Source organism: Prinia subflava, assembly GCF_021018805.1.
Source record: "Prinia subflava isolate CZ2003 ecotype Zambia chromosome W unlocalized genomic scaffold, Cam_Psub_1.2 scaffold_41_NEW, whole genome shotgun sequence".
Classification (NCBI taxonomy): Eukaryota; Metazoa; Chordata; class Aves; order Passeriformes; family Cisticolidae; genus Prinia; species Prinia subflava.
Genome location: NW_026960614.1, coordinates 1,723,193 through 1,738,615, shown reverse-complemented (window position 1 = coordinate 1,738,615; position 15,423 = coordinate 1,723,193). Strand labels below are relative to the sequence as shown.

General features: G+C 46.3%; 1 long non-coding RNA gene across 1 annotated transcript; it reads right to left on the bottom strand.

Moving 5' to 3' along the window:
* Positions 1-6,849: 6,849 nt before the first annotated feature.
* On the bottom strand, positions 6,850-13,772 carry LOC134565230 (uncharacterized). The gene is made up of 4 exons (XR_010083824.1): positions 13,650-13,772; positions 12,831-12,875; positions 12,676-12,731; positions 6,850-11,513 (listed from the first exon to the last, which is right to left on the bottom strand). It is a non-coding gene; the product is annotated as an uncharacterized LOC134565230 (long non-coding RNA).
* Positions 13,773-15,423: the final 1,651 nt, after the last annotated feature.

Here is a 15,423-nt window from a genome sequence, read left to right as displayed (position 1 = left end):
AATACATTATATCTTTTTCTGTACTGAATATGCTAATTTACAACATCCAACCAATAAAAGACACAAATTCTATATGTAATAAATGTCGAGCCAATTCCAAATTAATAAATTATTTTATTAATTTTAGTAAAATCACTGACCAGTACTTCGGGTAAACCAACAATCAAAGAATCAGTGTCGAGTCCCAGGATCGGCACTGGGTGAACCTTAGCTGCGGCCTCTATTGCACCGCAGCTCCCCATGCTTTCGGTTCTGTGAGTCCAGTTTTTATACAGTTTCTTTAGCGAGACTGAGCATTAATTCATGCTTTCTTTGTCCCTTCAGTTTTCCTTCATATTCATGGAGATTCATCCTCGCCGTTCGGTCAGTTGAATAGTTCTTCCATGGGGAGATGAATATTAGATACGACTTCTGGGAATCACGTATTGAGATGCGTGTCCCTGATGGCGGAACAAGGCTCATTTCGGTGGTAATGGTTGGGTTGTTCGCAATCCCATCTCTGGAGAGGACCCATCTTCCTCGGACCCCCTCTCCTTTTCTCTTGTAAATTCGGTCATTCCCCAGTTCTCGGCAAGGATCGTTCTCCGATTCCTGAATCTGTCTACCCCCAGTCTCGTATGATTTTACCATTTATTTCAAAGGGCACAACTTGATTTATATTATACATACGTTATAAACACAAATTATCCCACATCATTTATCACATATAGAATCTACATACAGCCTATTAGAAGTCCTACATTACCATACTGTGTTACATTTTAAACCCTGAAAACTACTTTCTAGATCCTTTTTCTCTTCCCTGCCACATTGGCAGAGTCTCTCCGACCCTTGGACTCTTGGCATCCCTTAATTTGCTAAGGGTATTGTTCAATCAAGAGGGAATTCGCCTTCAGCTGGCCAAACCATAGTTTTGCAGTTGTACAGTAACTGACGGCTCGGTATCCTACATCTCAAAGCTTGCTTTCATTTCTACTTTGCTTATAGGTTTCATATCCTCAAAATCTTTTGCCAAGCAACCATATTTATAAGGCTTTCCTGTTTCATCTTTCCCAACAGTGAGCCTTAATGGCCCATTACCAGAAGATATCCCCCCCCCCCCCCCGATGGTGGGCAGTGGTGAAGGAGATAAGAAACACTGCCCCGCCTGGTTTTAACAGCTGGCCTATTATCAGAAGGCATCTGCCCTCTCCCCCCTGGAGTTACAAGAGAAAGAAAAACATCTCCCCAACTGCTTTCAACAGGTGAAATAGAATACACATTTTTTTGGTTACATAACCCAAGACAGCAGAAGCACCCCCCAAGTGATATAATACCCGACAAAGTCCTGACAATGGCTCCCTGGCCACGGCTTCCTGGCAAAGCCCCATTCTCTCTTGTTGTAGATGGTAGGAGGATGAATCAATCATCAAAGAATCAATGAATTGATACCATTGCCCCAAAACCAGGGGATTTTTATCCATAAACTATAAATGCGTATTCATATCCCTATCTATAGGTTAGGCAATCAACTAAGAACACAACTCTAAAACATTCTTTCTACACCAATCTAAACTTAGTTTTGAAAATACGTAAAATTACGAAAAACTACAAAGGATGGTATCAAAACCTACGCATATAGCATATCTATTAATGTAAAAAGCTGTATCTTATGCCATATATATTAACGTAAAAGATTCTATCTCATTCACGTAAAAATTGTACCTGCTCTATCTAGTATTGTGATGTTCTACTTTGTTTTTGTTATGTCTAAAGCTAGGTTGTCAGGCCTCAGGACTCTGGGCCTTGTGCTGGCTAGCAAATTCTTAAGGCACTTAGAGTCTGCTTGTTTACTTGCTTAAAGCTAAGGTCTATACTTCGAATTCATATTTACATGGTTTAATATATTTTAGTTTCTCTAAAGGCTTCAATTCAACCCCTGCATCTTTCTCTCTCCCTGAGGAACCCAGGGGGGCATGCACTCCAACACTGGTTGGGCCCCTGGCAGTCGGCCAAGGTCTGGCATCAGAAAGCCTAGAAGGTGGATTTCTCCATGTAGAATGGGCTTGATGGTTTAGACTGATAGTGAGCAGGGTAGGAACACAATGTTTTGGAAGTAGCAAATTCCATCAATATCTGGGGATCCAGTCACTTTGAGAGGGGGAAATTTTCAATGGAAAAGCCTTCTTTCTGAGCAATAAGAGATTCTTGTGAGAAAAAGGATCTGGTCTCCATTTTTTCTCACTTGATAATACAAGCGGCCAAGATCTGGAACTCCTGCATTGGAAGGGATGCCACTGAGCAGAGCCTGTTGGGTGCTCTTTGTGTGTTTGTGTGTGTGTGTGTTGGAAACCCAGGACCAGCTATAAAGACGCCATGAAGGATATGTGAGGGTGATCTGGCTAACCTTGATTAGGACAGGGCCTTACAGAAGGCAATGCCTCAAGGATGTGAAGGGTAAAAGGACAATTAGTAAGACTGGCAATATTGTTCCCAATCCTCTTTTTCAGGAAGGATTAGGACTGGATATTGATTTGACTAAAGTACAAGCAACAATTTGTCTTCCAAAACTGCAGCTTCAGCAGCAAAGGACACCCAAAGCTGAGAATCAGGCACCTATGATGCTATATTGAGTGTGGCTGAGATGGAGTTTATTTCCTTAAAGGGGCTCTCACAGTGCTTTGCTTTGCATTGGTAGCTAGAAAGGTGCTGATATCACACCAGTGTTTTGGCTACTACTGAGCAGTGTTGGCACAGCATCAGCACTGCCTTTCCAACATTCTGCCCCCCATTGGTAGGCTATGGGTGGGCAAGATCCTAGGAGGACACACAACCAGGACAGCTGACCCAAACTAGCCAGAGGGATTTTTCCATTCCATATGACATCAGGTCAGAAATAAAAGCTAAGAAAAGGAGGAGGAAAAGAGGGGCATTCCTTCAGAGCAACCGCTATGTGTGCTGAAGCCCTACTTCCCATTAAGTTGCCAGACAGTGCTTGATAGGAACTAGAGGATAATTTTTTTTCCTCTTTGCTTGTTCACATGAAAACTTTTGCTTTTGCTTTAGTAAACTATCTTATCTCAATCTCCAAGTTGTTTTCTGTAATATTTTCTCTCCCCTCTTCAGATGAGAAGGGGAATGTTTAGAGCATCTTGGTGGGTACCTGGCATCCTGGTAAGATCAACCCACCATAGTCCTTTTTGGCACCCAGTGTGGGCCAAGACAATAGCAGTTATATATCTTGCATGGTGTAGTAATAGTAGGTATTGAGTAGCAAGCTTCTGTACGGGACATGGAGTTTGTCAGGTACGCAGCTTATCTCTGTTTTATTGAGTTTGGGAACATGTTAATACAAACAATGTCTCTGTGCTTTGCTGTAACATTAATGGCTTTGTCATGCTAAGAGAATCTGTTTTCTGGGGATGATGAGAGAATACCTCTCCCTATTTGGGACTGATGTAGATTGTTTTAGAATGCAGGCTGTCGAATTCCTTGTTCATCCTTATGTAAGCTGTTGGATACTGTTAATACTATTAACTAATGCTTTTGGTACACTACGGGGTTTGTGTAATCTGGTGTCATCCTCCTGTAAGACAAAACAAACTGTAGGTGAAGAGATATTGAAGTGTGCCCTGAAGCGGCTGGTCCCTGGGTGGCAGGGTGTGCAGAAGGATTTGAGCAGGTTCCTAGAGTGGTTATCACCTCCCCTTGCCTGGGACTCTACACCTAAATAGGTAATGAAGCCTGGCAAACTGACACATCACCTGATACAAGGGTGCCTTACCTACCCTGATGAAACCCAGCAGATTCTCGCCCTGCACAAGGGCCTGGCCTATGCCTATTGAGCCACAGTTCAGTACTGTCAGAAGAGTGTGGCTGAGGCAGGGACCCAAACTGCATTTGAGGACACTATGGCTGAGATAGGAACTCAAACAATAACTACAGTAATGGCCCCCAGAAGTGACAAAGAAAAGGTGGATAAGGAGAGCCAAGGAGCGATCAGCAAGACTCACTCACCTTTTAGTAGTGCCATGTGGCCAGTGCAAAAGTCTGATGGAGGGTGGAGGTTAACAGTAGACCATCGTGGCCTGAATGAAGTAACGCCCCCACTGAGTGCTGCTGTACTGGACATGTTAGAGCTCTAATATGAACTGGAGTCAAAGGCAGCCAGGTGGTATGCTGCACTTGGCATTGCCAATGCATTTTTCTCAATTCCTTTGGCAGCAGAGTGCAGATCACAGTTTGCTTTCATGTGGCAGGGTGTCCAATACACCTGGAATCGACTGCCCCAGGGGTGGAAACACAGCCCTACCATCTCTCATGGACTGATCCAAAGTGTACTGGAAATGGATGATGCCCCACAACATCTATAATACGTTCATGACATCACTGTGCGTGGCAGTAAGGCAGAAGTGTTTGAGAAGGGAAAAAGAATAGTTCAGAATGTTCTGAAAACTGGGTTTGCCATAAAGAAAAGCAAGGTCAAGGGACCTGCATGGGACATCCAGTTCTTTGGAGTCAAATGGAAGGATTGACACAGTCATGTGCCTATGGATGTGGTTAACAAGATAGTGATCAGGACAGTAGAACAGAACAGAACCTTGGAGAAGTTCATAAAGGGTGTAACTTAGGCAAACAGAAGTCATTCAAAACGCAAGTAGGATGCCAGCTCAGCTCTGCAAGGCTGACAAAGCAGAAGTTATACAAAACAACAGGGGTCGAGGAACAGCCACTTCAGAAGGACACTGGGCATTAAAGACCACCAAAGACCCTCAAAGAACCATGCAAGGACTTCCAATAAGGAGTGCAATTATGTAAAATTCAGTAATACATACATGGGAAGTAAGGGGGGGGTATAGCTAATGAATATGCAATCAGTGTGTATGACAAAGGCTTGTTGGGGTTTAGGATTTGTCCTTTTGTTCCTTTCTCTCATGGAATTTTGTCCCATTTCTCAGTAAGGAACCATAAGGACTGGGTACTTAAGAGAGACAAAAGAAGTGGCAAAGATCAGGGGAGGAGGGCATCTGGCTGCACTTCTCTTATCTGAGGGTTTCTCTCAGAGGGGCAGAGACACTGTGAGAATTGGGTGGCAAAAGAAGGGGCTGGGGCAGCTCCTAGCTCTCTTGCACTCCCCGCATTCAGAGGGGAAGGAGGCTGCAGTCGTGGGAAGAATTCACCACCACTGTGGGGTTTTGTCTTCTTCTGCCTTCTACCATGAGTGGAGCTCTGCTCATAAGAGCAGCTGTTGCACTGGGACCTTATTAAGACCCTACCTCACTAAGAAAAAACTTTCAGTGTCTTCTCAGGTGCCTCAGGGGAAAACCCCATGATCCCGACCCCTTTCCCCTCCCAGGGAGCTTTGCCCTTGCCCTGCTTGGAGCCGAGATGCCCCTGCCCCACCCCTGCTGTTTTTCGTCACTGCTCTGAGGTTTTTCTTTGATACACTGTAATGTGCACCCTCTGCCCTGCCAGGAATACCCGTGGTTTCAGCTATAGCTTCTGAGTTTCTGATACATCTCATCTACCACTCCAAGACTTTGCTCATCCCTGCCTTCCCAGCTTGCTACTCCAAGGTTCCTGCTACAGCTACTTTTGCTATCTGTAATAAATGTAGCAGGTTAATTCGTGTTTTTTGGGGATAATAATATAATAAAATCATGGTTTGGTAAAATGTAAAATAAATTGTAACTTAAATTCCAGCCAGGCATGGAATTAGAATTCCTAGGCCGGCACCACCCAGTAACTACTATTCAGGGGGACACAATAAGGTGCTGGGAACTGAAGATGAGGAGATTGGCATCTGAAAGAAGGACACATTAAGATAAGAAATCAGTTCTCCTCCCGTGGGCAGCAGAGCCATCAGAGCACCATCATCACCTAGATCCCTGGAGAAGAACGCCCTTCCATTCACAAACCTCAGTTTCCATTCACCCATGGGAAGCCCGAAATTGGCACCTCACACTACCAGAGGAAAATCTTTTCAACAGACCAAGGACCACTATGAATTCGAATAACCAGTCCCGGGAACAAAGAGACTGTGGGGAGATCTTGTGCCAGGGACAAAATAAAGTGTATAAAACCTGAGCCCCAAACGAGGCAAATTTGTGAACTTTGGGGGGGGCGGCAGTGTGCCAGATACTGCGTCCCAGTTCACCCTTTGACGATTTCCTGGGTCATCGTCAACGTAACTCCGCTGGAGTTTTTACCGAAATTCTGTAATTTGATTTTTTTAATAAACCAAATTATATTTTTAATTGGACTTTTGGATTGGCATTTATAACACTATCCAAGGAGGGCACCAGGATCAGCTCCCCTTGTGAGTTCATAAAGGAAGCCTTCTCTCCATCCATTTCTGCCGGCTGCGTCTGCCATTACCACGTAGAAAGAGATGGCTGAAACTCGTGCCACAGCGCCCCCTACAGCAACGGAGGAGTCATCACACCCACCTTGCCTAAATGGGAGCCACCAGCACCCTTAACAGCTGTGACTGTAACTACACCAAAGGGGAAAGTGCTTGCAGTCAAGAAGCCTGCTACTGGGTTTCTGGTTTTGTTTGTTATCACTGCCACTGCTGTTGTTTGTTTACCTTGTTTTACATACTAGTAAAGAACTGTTCTTTCTTTTCCCATATCTTTGCCTGAAAATCCCTTAATTTCAAAATTATAATAATTCAGAGGGAAGGGGGTCATATTTTCAATTCCAAGGGAGGCTCCTGCCTTCCTTAGCAGACACCCGTCTTACAAACCAAGACAACGCTGTTTACCCAATGCTCTGGGCACTTGATTAATGAAAGGATCCTCTGAATGACCAGTTGTACTAGTTTGAAAACAAACCAGCGGGAGATTCCAAGTCAGAGGTACAATTTAATAGGAAAATTAAAATAAAAGCAACAGTACAGAAACACTGACTTTAACTGACAGACTCAGAATACAACCTGACACCCTGTTGATCAGGGTGGTGGTAGCAGTCTGATTAAATGGTGGCTACAGTCCTGCTGGAGTTATGGATGTGGTTTTGTCGAAGTGGTGATCCTGTAAAAAGATCTGGTCTCTCTCTGGAGGTCCAGTGGTGAGTATTGAACTCTTGTCCTCTTGTTAGCATAGGAAAACACATAACCACACAAAGGCGATCATATGCAGTTCTTTATTTGAGCACGCGGGACACAGGGGTGATGGGACACCCAAATCTTGTGCCCGAGGATACAAAGTTGGTTTGTGATTTTATACCTTCAAGTCACGCATACGTTAACTAGCACCCTCCCCCCTTAGCTACTGGCTCTAATCCTTAGTTACTATCTTAAATCATGCTTATGCTTTACCCTGAGTTATACTTGATTTGGTTAAAACAATGCTTCCCAATCATCTCCCAGGCTGGAGTCACACTTGAATCAATTAAAACAATAGTATGAGGCTGGTTGCAGTAAGCTGACGTCTGTTCCAAGGCCAGGCTGCGTCAGGTTTCAGGCCGTGTGTCTTCTAGCTCCCCACCACCCGTAGTTAGCCATACAGAATTTTTTTTTTTTTTTTTACCCTCCACTATCACTCTGGGAATCCAGTGGTAGTGCTCCCGTGGTGTTCTATGTCTCAGATTATATACAGGTAGGAATGTTTGAGTCTTCCCCCTGAGTGGGTCATCTCAGAATGGGATTATGTAATTCTGTAAATCATGCTATGAGACCTTGATGGCCCATTAGCAGAGATAGCTCTCCAGAGGGAGTTATCAGGACTGACTCATGGAGAAGATAAAGAACACTTCTCCACCTATTTTAACAGTTTATGGAGATAGTAATAGAATGCATACTTTTGGTTACACCTTTTCATTGTAACCCAAGACACCAGTGCACTGCAATAAAGAATGCCTACTTTCTAATACTCAAAACTGTGTTAGAAAGTTTCTTTCTGGTCAATTTCAGTATCATTTTTGGCACCTCTAGATGGGACACTCTACCTGATCTCCCGTGGATCCAAGGGATCTCTGGATCTTTACCAGCACCAGGACTTTCCTGAAGAATACCACAGATCCCTGGATCAGTCTGGAGCTCAAGTAAGATCCCATCTATTAATAAGGGATTCTTTTGGGAATGCTGCCCTTGTAAGGCGTGTGGATCTTCCAGCGCATTAGGTGGGTTATTTGGTATTCTGGAATTTTGTATTTAACTTGGTTTTATCAATCGTTGTTTTTTATTTGTATCCATATTGTAACATTTTGGGTCTACTATTTGGAGATGGGTAGTGGACAATCTTAAGGAATCATTCTGAAAAAATCCCCACTTGGTTGCATTTTGTGACATAGGAGAAAGATCAGAAAGCCCCCGGGGGAACAGCTACCAGGGAGAATTTGATTAAGTATTGTAATTAATGGTGGCCATTGTACAAACTAAACTCTGCAGAAAAATGGCCACTAAATGGAACCTTGAACTATAATGCATTGGTACAGCTAATGTTGTTTTTAAGATGAGAACAGAAATGGGATGAGGTTGTGTATGCTGATATGTTTTTCTCTTTAAGGAATCATCCAGAATGGTAGAAAGATTGTGGCTTGAATTCAGTCCCCTCAGACCCTTTTGTGCTGGCTCTTAAAAAGGAGAATCAAGGAAAATGGTTAAAGTGTTGATGTTCTATATTCAGCATAGGACAAATTTGTTCTAAACATCATCTCGATTAGGAGGAGTATTTAGATCTTATGGTCCTAATTGCAGGTGTGAGGGGGCAACAGACAATCAAGCTACTGAGACTGATATTATGAGGGAACTGGGGCATAAAGAGGCTCCTCTCCATCGTGTAGTAGGTGCAGATGGTGTAATATTAGTAAAAGTTCTGTTTTCAATAACAGACCTTAATAAATGAAAGTTGATGGCTGGCACTTATGTTCCTATGGCACCTAGGAAAGCTTCCGTTTCCTTCCTGCTGGTTGGTGGAGACATTGCTGTGATCTTGTTGATGACCTTGGTGCATATCTGATGCCATCTGTCTTGCCGCTTTACTCCCAGGAACTGTATTTCTTGGGCAGGTCCCTTGACCTTACTCTTTTTGATGGCAAAGCTGGCTTCCAGGAGAATCTGAATGATCTTTTCTTCTTTCTCAAATACTTCTGTTGCTGTGTTCCCTCTGTGAGAGTCGGTCCAAAGACCCTTCATTTGCCTCCCGATTGCCACAGAAGGATGGGGGGGAAAGGGGGCTGAGACCATAGAGACCCCTGACTCAGTCCACCTGGCTTGGCATAGGCTGAGATGGAAACCTGCCAAAGTCCTGCAGGTGTGCCCACTAGCCCGTGGGAAGAACAATGGACCCGTCACAGGTGCCTGGGCTGTGTTTGCTGCTGGACGAACTAGCTGTGCTGTACTGACCTGTTGTTGTTTAAATTTATGGGGGGTCCCCGGGGAGTGCCCCCCGGAGACCCCCGGGGTCTTTTGGGGTCGTGGTGTTCCCGCGCTGGCAGGCAAAGAGACTCAGATGCCGGTGGGATGCTGATGAGGTGAGGGTTTATTCACTCAGGGAGAGGGGAAGGGAAAGGGGGGGGAAGGGAGGAGAGGGAAAGGGAGCATCAGGAGGCCTCCAGGGGTAGAGGGGCAAGAGGGGCAGAGCCTTCTGCCTTAGCATTCTTATCACAGAGGTTCAAAGGGGCGCGGTAACATTCTCCAGCCAATGAGGTTACAGATACAGGATACTGCAGGGAGGATCCAGACTTGGGATAAACCGTACATTTCCCAGGGGTGAGCCAGAACAAACCATTTCCATAAAATGCAATCCCACACCGACCTGTTCCCTCAATGGAGCAACAAGACGGCACCGCTCACGAGATCTACCACTCCTCCTGGCAAGCTGCCCCTCGCCCTGAAAAGGACTATAAGAAGCCCCAACAACTTTACCACCTCTGAGACCTCCCCGACAGAGAAGATGGATCTATTGGCACGTGCCACAAGGACTTTGAAGGTGGTCTATTGGCTCAGTGTCAGGAGGACTCGCGTCTCCCATTGGTAGCTATAACCCCCTTGTTTTCTCTTTTCTCTCCTCTCCCTTTCTCTTTCTCTCCTTTTTCCTCTGTTGCACATTGATTGTGGGTACCAGTAAAAGATACATTGATTTTTGGTTAAAACTGAGTTCTCTTTGCCTCTTTTTGCACTTTGAAATCAAAACGAACCATCACAACCATTAAACAGATCGTGACACCCCCATACAATGATGTCATCAATGTAGTGCAGATGTTCCGGAGCCTCACCCTTCACTAGTGCAGCCTGGATCAATCCATGGCAGATGGTGGGACTGTGTTTTCACCCCTGGAGCAATCAGTTCCACATGTACTGCACACCCCTCCAGGTGAAAGCAAACTGTGGCCTACACTCTATTGCTAACGGGATGGAGAAGAACACATTTGCAGTATCAGTAGTGGCATACCACTTCTCTGCCTCGGACTCCAGTTCATACTGAACCTCCAGCATGTCTGACGTAGCCGCACTCAGTGGTGGGGTAACTTCATTCAAGCCACAATAGTCCACTGTCAATCGCCATTGTCCATCCGACTTGTGCACAGGTCAAATGGGGCTGTTGAAAGGTGAGTGGGTCTTGCTGACCACTCCTTGGCTCTCCAATGTAGCAATGAGACACAGACCTCCTTCTTGCTTGTTCTGAAGAAAATGGTTTATTGCAAAAAACCAATATTTTTGTCCTCTAAACTTAGGCAAAACAAGCATGCATTGGCTGCCTGCCACTGCAGTTGCCGCTGTTCACCTGTCCTTTTACCCAACCACCTTTTAGATCACGCTGTGTCCCCGCATCTCCCCAACCAATCACTGCCCCACACATAACACACTAGTTATACAATTTGTTCTCTGGTTATATAACCTGTTTTTTACCTTGCTGTTAGCTGAACCTTTCCCAGAATGCTTTCTGGTGAACAAGAGTGAACAGAAGTGAACAGGATTAAACAAAGGTGGAAAAGGTCCTTATTCTATAAGGCTTTTCTTCCCTCCCACATCTCTCCCTTCTTTGTTTAATCAATAAAAACACACCAAAGACAATTAGGCTGTATACTACTAAACATTTAAACCATACCTCGAATCCAAGGTCATCTAACCAAGAAAATAAACACCACAAATCACCTTCATCACAATGTTGCAGCTATCCAGTAAGCTGTTTAAGGTTTCTGATGCTTTTATGATTTTTTATTTGCCCATTTCCAAATAATCAAATTTACTTCTAGTTATTACTGTATGATCACTTCAGAATAAAAACACGTTCTCAATACAAGTGTTACACAAAAGTCTGGCCTACTTTACTGAACACTGTGAATAAAAACATGCTTGTTGTGATTCTCAAGTGATGAAGGGCATCACCTGTAGCCCTGATTTCATGCCTAGGATGTTTTGGTTTGTGAAATTTCTTTCCCAGACGGTTTTCTGCAAACAAGAAGAGATGTTTTCTTAACTATATCTTTGTAGTCGTTCTTTTTAGAGGAGGGACTTCTTGATGGCCCTCTGGTTTAACCAGTGTGGTTGAAGACATGTTAATTTTGCCCACCAATCATATTGGTCTCTGTAAAAAGAATATAAAGAAATCATATTTTAAATAAAACGCTCTCTAGCCTTCTGATAATTCATGGAGTCAATGTGATTCATTGCGTGTCCTATAGCGACATCTGATGGCCCCAAGGGAGTGACCCCATCTGGTGGCCACCACCATGGTCTACAGCCATGGGACAAGGTAAATCGCCTGTCGGTTCACCTTTTGTAAGGGAGACCAAATTTTTTGGCAAAATGATAACTCCTACATTAGATGTACAGGAGGAGTTGGTGCTCATAATATGGGGAGACATTTTGGAGCAAGAAACTGCTAATATCCCCAGAGAAATTTTCAAAACTCTGTATCTGTGGGAAAAAGAGCACGGTGTCTTTTCTAATGCCAAGAAAGTATTTTCTAAGAGGAAACGGCAATTATTATGAGACACTCTGCTTGAGACCTTGTATGCAGGAGATGCAGGAGTGGCAGATTTGATTATATCCTGGAAGAAGATCGTTACGGTCCTCCACAGTTATGGAGGAACGTCCAACTATGAAAATTCCACGAATCAAGAAAGCTCCCAGAGTGATCCAGAATTGTCGGAGTCTAGAACATCCCTCTGGCCACCCTGGAGGGTTTGGAGACCAGACAGGGGGGTCTGGGATCTGTACAAGGGGGTCAACCAGCCTCACACAGAGCCCAGGAGGACACTGCCTCTGATCCCTGGCCATGGGAGTGAATGCCCACATTGTATGAAGAATCACAAGCTGAGAGAATTCAAAATAAGTAGTAGTTAGTTTATCATAGAATGTAAATGTAGAATCTAGGATTTTTAGTATATGGGGTTGAAGAGACAAGATGGAGGAATTGGGGAGTGGCCCCTGTGCTCCTTGTTCTTGCTCTCGTCCCCCATCTTTTGCTGAGTTGGATTTTAGAGACTGGTTTAGAGTAGAAACGACATGTTAGCATAGGTAGTAGGCATTGGAAAAATTTTGTAAATAAAAAGTATGTTTTGGCCGGTGGTTGGGTCAAGGGTACCGTACATAAGGTGCGGGGCTCTCTGATCTGCCCAGTCCGCCGCGTGTCCTGCTCTGCTGGGGAGGCCTGGCAGAGCTGAGAAAGAACTGAGATAATGTACCCTGCCAGGGAGGCCTGGCAGAGCTGAGAAAGAACTGAGAGATAATGAAGAATAAACAACCTTGGTAACATGCACTGGCGGACTCAGCTTGTCGTCTCTGGCTTCGGTGTGAAACACTTAGGGCAAAGAGAAGACAAAAAACCTTCTTACCTCTGGGAACAGCAACCCTGAGGAGACTCCCAGGGAACAGCAACCTTGGGAGAAAACCTTCTTACCTCTGGGAACAGCAACCCCGAGGAGAATCTCAGGGAACAGCAACCCTGAGACAGAATCAGATGCAGAGATGTAGGACAGCATCCTGGTGGACGTGGACACCACAGAAGTTCAGGCGGGCTTTTAATTTAGCGGCACTTTGGAACCCCTCCCTCCCACCCAGCTTGCTGTGTTTGGTTCGGATTCCGTTTTTTGTCCTGGATTTGACCCTTGGAAAGGGGTTTGGGCTCCCTTGCAGAGCGTGGCAGGCAGCCAAAAGGGGTGGGGTGGGCTCGGGACTTCTGGAATTCCCCCTGACCTGGCCCCGCTCCCGGTTCCACTCCCAGCTCCGCAGGAACCATTTCCCCCCATGCTCAGAAGTCTGGGAAGCGGCGGGGACCAGCCCACCCTCCATGCATTTCCGGCAGGTGGGGGGGGGGTAGGTGGCAGCTCCTCCCACACCAATGGTGGAATTGGGATCGCAGGGTTAAGTCACCACACGCTGCCCCAACTGTGGAGTTTCTACGCACTACCCCCTCGGCTTTGCCGGTGCCACCGTGGCGCCCCCATTGCAGCCAGCCCCCACCAGGGAGGGGGCAGGCACGTATGCCACCTACTCCTCACTGCCTCCTGTGCAGGCAAGAGGGCCTGTGCAGTCAGCGGGAATGCCAGTGAGCGCAGTTTTGCTCGATCTGCTCTCAGATCCGGCCCCCGTGGGGGGGCAGCCTGTGTCCCTCCATCCAGTGCAAGCGGCGCCTTCAGTGACCGCTTGTGTCTTGGCTCCACCACCCCCCATCCCGTCTCCTTCTGCAGCGCCGGGCGGGGGTGGAGCCCAGGCTCACCTGGCCACTCGTGCTGAATCTTTTCCGGTGCCTTGTCTGCCTGCGCCAGGTCTGGAGGCATTGTCTGCTTGTGTGCCTGCCGCAGGGTCTACTACCATGGTTCCTGTAGCCAGCGGCTCCGTGACGCATGGCGCCTGCAAACCCCACAGTGGTTGGTGTGGCTCTGGCAACTGCCGCCATGGCTTCACACCCCCCCACCCTCTGGTGAGCCCAGGAATGCCGTGTCCATGGCCCCCCCCCAGTATTCACCATTGGATCAGGTGGCAATACAGCCGTCAAGACGCAGGCAGCTGCTACAAGTAGGGGACCCCGAGCTAGTGGTCTCTCCTCAGCCAACTATTGGATTGATGCTTCTCCCTTGTCAGATTACCGTCCGCCCCAGGGACCTGAAGCATTTCTGGGATGAAGTAAAAGCCAAAGTGGTAGAAATGGGTGACTGGGACATGGTGGATCGCCTCATGGGGCCTGGAGATGGTTCTTCTGGCTCTCCAGGTGCCTAAAGGAATGTGTTATTGGGTGCTGTTGGTATGAATCCCAGACAGGCATCTGTCTCTGCTCCTGTGACCCCCACGGAGCAGAACCAAATGGATGCTGTCACCTTCCAAGGAGGTGTTCCATCTTTTCCTGAGTTAGGGGTAATCCTAACTCAGGACAAGATGGGACTCATCACATTTTGTCATGGAAAGCATTGATAGACATACGAGATAAGGTGGCCAAGTGAGGCCTGGGTTCTACTGAAATGATGCAGATGATTCGTGTCCTCAATAGGGACATATTAGCACCTTATGACATCAGGCACCTGGCTTAGGTGCTGTTTCAACCAGTACAGCTTGAGGTTTTTGAATCTAATTTGAATCAGTTATCCTTCAGAGTGATAGCAAAAAATACTCCATTGCCTCTGAACAACCCCAGGCATGCAGCTGGAATTGATGTGTTCACAGGGATTGGCACTTACGCTGACCCTGATATTCAGGCTACCTTTGACCCTCTTGTGCTGGACCAGTGCCAGAAGACAGGCATGGCAGCATTGGTGAAAACCATAGAACTGGCCGCTCCTAAACAGAGGTTTGTGACCATAGTCCAAGGGCCGAAGGACCCTTTTTTGATATTTGTTGAGAGGCTTTCTGCAGCTGTGGAGTAGTAGGTGAAGGATGTAGATATGAGATCACTTTTGCTCAAACAGCTTGTTAGAGCTAACTCCAGTGTAGATTGCAGAAAGCTCATTGAGGCCCTCCCTGGAGATCCTTCCTTACCAGACATGGTCCAGGTTTGTACTAATGTAGGCACCACGGATCATAAGACGGCTGCCTTCGCTTCTGCCCTACAGTCGGCCTGGAAAGGACCAAAGGGCAGACAGCAGAAACAGGGAAATGCACAAACCAGCAAGAAGCAGGGAAAACAAAAGCAGAGAGCAAAAGCTCCCTTGTTTTTGTGCAGTCAGTGTGGAAAGCCAAACCATATGGCAGATGCTTGTACGGCAAAGGTCCATGCCACTGGTCAGCCTTTGCCAGGACCAGAAAAAAGGAAGCTGAGCGCATGGGGGAGACCCACCCACACACAAGCATTTCCCTAAGTCCTGATGCCAATGCAGGCTTGCTTAGCCAGCTTGCAGCCAGCACTTGCGGCTCAGCCGGTGTTGATGTCTGCACAGCAGCAACAGTTGTCCTAGACTCTTGCAAAGTGCACAAAGTCCCTCGAGATACCTTTGGACCCTTGGGTGAGGGCAAAAGTGCCCTCCTCATAGGGAGGTCTAGTGCCACCCTTCAGGGCATCA